The following is a 5,951-nucleotide window of genomic DNA, read 5'->3' as shown; positions in this document are numbered from 1 at the left end:
CATTACAGTAAGTGATTCATCACCGTGTTTCTCCCTCCACTAACATCACACACACTCTGTGTTTCGCCTCATTTAACGTCTCATTTGCTCACTGAACCACAGTTCAGTGTGTGTCGGTGTGTGTGTGTGTGCTTTTATTTTTTTCACACTATAATTATAACGCCGCGTGGCCTCAAATCAAACAACACTCGATTGGTTGCAGCTCCCGCTGAGTACAACATGACTCATCAGAAATTCTCAAGCGTAGCGCTTTTAAAAATGTCTTTTAAATATATCATTAGATCGTTTTTAAAAAAAAACACATAAGTGACAATTAAAGCAACAGATACACGATTAGAGCAGCAAAATAATGATTCTTCACGACAAGGGGACTTTAAATTTGTGAGAAAAGCTGCAAATGTTAAATATGCTAATTTAAATAAAAATTTAAAGTCGTTAGTTGCAGTAGAGACTCTTATTTTGAAATGTAACAGGGGAAAACAACTGAAATCGGTTCTCTTTTTTCGCGCTCTTATTTTGAAAACAAACCGGAAACTGTCGACTGCCTGAGGGCTTAAAACACTTGTACAATTATTGCAGGTCACATAATAGTAAAATTGTAAAAATACAGCAAAAAAAAAAAAAAAGAGAAAATAATTATTCACAATCACTACAGAGCAGCTTTTGTTATTTTAAAAACACAACCAATTAATGGATTATCAAAATACTTGCCGCACTACTGTCTTGCTCAATGTTCACCAAAACCATGAAAACATTTAATAATAACAATCATTTATTCTACGATACTCAAAAGCAAGCGCGTCTGTTTACGCGCTCTTATTTTGAATAGAAACCGGAAACTAATGCCAGCCTTCGGCCTGCGGGCTATGTTCCGGTTAGCATCTCTTTAGCTACGGTTTATTCACACAAAAAATAAAGCTTTTAAAAAACCTTTTTCGTCACACAGTAGCAAAGACTATCTTCCGATTATCATGTGTGTTTGTACTTTGTCGTAATATTAACTTTAAATACGTTTAAATTAGAGTTTTGTAAAATAAAAATGCTACCGTTATTATGCTAGTCTCGTCCTCTCACATTCACAGTGGATATAAACGCTTCGCTCTCAGTTTATAAGACTTTTACCTTTAGTTTATGTGACTTTTTATTGTTCATTAACGTGTCTCTTACCTGCGGGGACAGCGATGAAGGACACGAACGTCAGTCCTCTGCGTCACACTTGTCTCTGCGATGTCTCACCGCGCCGCATGCGTGAGTCCAGTCCACCTGTGCGCACACAGCGCCCTCTGCTGGCCAGGTGGTCCTCAAACTCACATAACATGTACATAACAGGGTACATTAAACTGAATACACTTTAAATATGAGATATTTAAAATAGAATTTGATCAAATGTATTATTTTTTTAATTATTATTTGTATTTTTGATTATTATAGTTTTTGATTTTTTTTGTATTTCTCACATATATTTTATTTTATTTCATATTTTTGGTGTATGAATATATATATATATATATATATATATATATATATATAATATATATATAAAATATATATTATATAAATATATGTATATATATATTATTATTATTATTATTATAATAAATATGTGTATATATATTATTATTATATATGTATATATATATATATATTATTATTATTATAATATATATGTATATATATTATTATTATTATAGATATGTATATATATATATATATATATATATTATTTTTATGTTAATACCTTTTAATGTGTCGAATGTCTATATCAAAATTATTATTTTGCTACAGTGCAGCCACTGAGATTGGCAGATTTAATCCACCAGAGGGCAGTGATGTAAACATCCTGCATTAAAACCCGGAATAAGAATAAAAATGACACGTCTTTTCTGTTATATGTCCTCTTCTCTTCCTTTACATCCCTCCATCGTCTACTTCCCCCACTCTTTCCTTCCTTCCTTCCTTCTCTGCTCTCCTTACACTTCATCCATCCTCACTTCCTTCCCTCTTCTTTTCTTCCATCACTTCCTGTTCATCATTTTAATATATTTTTCTTCTTCTTTTTTTTGAAGCTTCCTCATTTACATCTCCTCCTCTCCTCTTTCCTCTCCTCTTTCCTCTCCTCCTCTACATTGGAATTCATCACTCTTCTCTAAGAAGCTTCTGGCTGTTTCTCTGCACCAGCTGCTGATTGGACGTTGCCATGGAAACGTCTGCTGGAGGAGGAGGAGGGAGGTTTGTTGGTGTGTGTGTGTGTGTGTGTGTGTGTGTGTGTGTGTGTGTGTGTGTGTGTGTGTGTGTGTGTGTGTGTGTGTGTGTGTGTGTGTGTGTGTTACAGGTATTACTCATGTTGTGGGGGCAAAACTCAAGTGAGGTTAAGGGGTTAAGGTTAAGGTTAGGGCGGGAACTGTGTGTCTGTGCGTGTGCGTGTGTGTGTGTGGGTGTGTGTGTGTGTGTGTGTGTGTGTGTGTGTGTGTGTGTGTGTGTGTGTGTGTTACAGAGAAAGATTGAGTGACACTCTGCTGGAAAAAATCAATGACAGATATAAAATGGCGTCGCTGCTCCTGCTTTCTTTCTGTGACATGTAAGAGTGTGTACACAGTACAGTAGTGACATGACAACCTCGTGGTTCTGTGTGCAGCAGGGGGCGCTCACAGTCACTGTTTCAGTTCCTCACACGACACTTTAAGCAATTATTTCCTCATCACCAAAGCCCATAGAGAAAACCAGTGATTTTAGCTCACGGGAAGACAGGAGCTGCTGGTCTACTGCTGCCTCGTGTGGTCACTTTGTGTCACTGTGGTAAATGTTAGAGAAGGATTTTAAAAGCCGAATTCACTAAAATCAGTCATTGTAAGTTAGTGATGGAGGCAGCAGTGGATCAACAACTCCTGTGAACTCCTGTGTGCTGTGATGTTAAAATCACTGGTTTACTCTATGGACTTTGGTGTGGGAGAGTGAGTGACTTTGGTGTGGGAGAGTTTTCCAGTCAGATTAAATTAGCAAGCAAAATAAATGGTCTATTTCTCTATTTTCCCACAGTCCCCAAAATGTAGTGTTTTCATCTCTTCTCTGGCCACCAGGTGGTGCTGCAGCTCACTCACTCACACACACACACACACACACACACACATGCTCAGCATGGCTCCTACAGTGTGTTAAAGAGAGGGAAAACATTTCTTGGAAGTGGAGGGAGGGCACGTGTGTGTGTGTGTGTGTGTGTGTGTGTGTGTGTGTGTGTGTGTGTGTGTGTGTGTGTGTGTGTGTGTGTGTGTGTCTCTAATGTGTGGTCGTCACGGCAACCACAAGGACAAATGTGATGGCAGTGGAGAGTAAAAAAAGAAGTGTGTGTGTGTGTGTGTGTGTGTCTGACAAGGTAATACATTTATGTTATTGATCAGTGATCAGGTTGAATGATGATGTCACAGCCTGAGGCCTGGCCACGTGTGTGTGCGTGTGTGTGTGTGTGTGTGTGTGTGTGTGTGTGTGTGTGGTCAGCCATCTGGATCCCATTGGATGTTTGAGGTGGAACAGTGAACTCACCTCTCACCCAATTCTCCTCCAAGTATGACGACACACACACATACATGCACACATGCACATGCACACGCACACACGCACACACACACACACACACACACACACACACACACACACACAGTCAAATGCCTTAAAAATGTAATTTCAATCACAAAATCTTTCCACAATCTGAAAATTGTGATCCGGGCTCGGTTTTCCGAAATAGAATTTTGACCACACCAAAGTCACTCACTCTCCCACACCAAAGTCACTCACTCTCCCACACCAAAGTCACTCACTCTCCCACACCAAAGTCCATAGAGTAAACCAGTGATTTTAACATCACAGCACACAGGAGTTCACAGGAGTTGTTGATCCACTGCTGCCTCCATCACTAACTTACAATGACTGATTTTGTCAATTCGGCTTTTAAAAATCTTCATTCAGATTGACCACAGTGACACAAAGTTGACCACACGAGGCAGCAGAGGACCAACAGCTCCTGTGTTCCCTCTGAGCTAAAATCACAGATTTTCTCTATGGGCTTTGGTGTGAGGAGACAGAAAATGTGAGTTTCCAGTCAGAAAAGTGTGTCTCGCTGTGAAATACAGATTATATTTGTTCATTCCTCTTTTCTGTGTGTCTGTGTGTGTGTGTGTGTGTGTGTGTGTGTGTGTGTGTGTGTGTGGACTATAACTGGACCTGGCTCGGCTCGGCACAGTGTTCGCGGAGTTTCCACGACAGCTTGTGCAGATGGTTCGTCAGCGTGGTGAGGAGGAGCTGTGAGGACGGTGAACAGCTGAGACAACCCACCATTTACAGGTGGTACGATAACAAACCACACCCTACACACACACACACACACACACACACACACAGAACAGGCTGGTGTGTGTGTGTGTGTGTGTGTGTGTTACATAATAACATGTAGTCATATCTGTACCCATGGAAACACACCCATGACATGTGACATGTGTCCACACAAGTGTTACTGTGTGTGTGAGTGGACGTGAGGCGCCTCCTGGTGGTCACACACATCATTAAAAATAAACAACAATAATAATAAGAATAGGATAAAGAAAATGACTGTTTTCAATTTTTTTTTTAATATGTGTATTTAATACCTCAGACAAAAACACCTGAGAAAAAACTGACATTATGATTCCAAAGTTTTTTCTTTTCCCGTAATATATATCGTCAATTATGTATATTACAACTATAATCACATAATAATAATAATAATAATAATAATAATTCAAGCATATATCATATACATATATATATATATCTAGTGAGAGAATAGTTTAATTATTCAATAGTACAGTTGTATGGTACAGTAGCAGTGGTGGGGGGGGGGGGTGCACTTCTCGATTCTCATTGGATAAAGTTTTGTAGGAGAGGTATAGACAAGTGTTTGTGTGTAAATATATATATATATATTAATCAATAATACAATAATGCAACGCAAAAAATACAACGTAAGGAAAATCAGGAATAAGAGACAAAATCAAAGTGTTATAGGCAGTTCAGTACTGTGTTTGAGGTGTGGAGGCGGGCTTTTTTGCATGTGTGTGTGTCGCTATTAGTGTGTGTGTGTGTGTGTGTGTGTGTGTTAGATCAGCACCATAAAAAGTTCATAACAACATCAACGACGACGATAAAACCTGGGTGAGGAGGACGGTGTGTGTGTGTGTGTGTGCGCTGAAGTCCTCAGTCACTGTTCTTTCAGGGCAAATCAAAGAGTTTTTAGAGAGAAAAACAACAAGAAGAAGGAAAGAAAAAGGTGTTTTTTTTTGTGTGTGTTATTGTTGTTGACAGTTTTGTGCGAGCAGCCACAAAAAAAAAACATCTCCAGCATCTGTCGTCACGTCACGTCGCGTCACGTCCAGCTGCTTCTATGGCTAATTATTATTATTATTATTGTACTTCCTGTTTTTCATTCACCTTCAAAATAAAAGAAAACAAAGAAGAAGAAGAAGAAGAAGGAGCCCTGCCATTGTTTTTCATAATCTGACACGGAATCAAGTCGAAGAACGAAAATCAAGCGTAGGAGAAACAAACGCCTTTTTTTTCGCATTTTCCTCAAAAACTGTACAATTTTTTTTCCGTTTTCCTCTGAAAATAAACACACAAAAAAACGGCCGTTACTAAGATACGTCATCGCCCCTTCGCACCTTTGTGAAATACCTGATTTAACCGCGATACATTCTCCGTTACGCCTCCGTCCGACTCTCTCGTGCTGCTGCGTCGCGCCCGAAAATAGATTGATTTGTTTTTGTTTTGGAGCGGCGGAGGGAGGAAGAGAGCTTGGTCCAGCTAACCGCCGCTAACCCTCCCGCGCCCCGTATATAAAATATACAAAAGATTATCTCCAAAATCCTCTTCGTGACTATCTCTGCTGATAGAAAAATATACAATAATCCTATGTCAAAATCTCT

This window comes from Microchirus variegatus (assembly GCF_963457635.1).
Source record: "Microchirus variegatus genome assembly, chromosome: 13".
NCBI lineage: Eukaryota > Metazoa > Chordata > Actinopteri > Pleuronectiformes > Soleidae > Microchirus > Microchirus variegatus.
The sequence above is the reverse complement of the archived record's forward strand: the minus strand, read 5'-3'. Positions refer to the sequence as shown.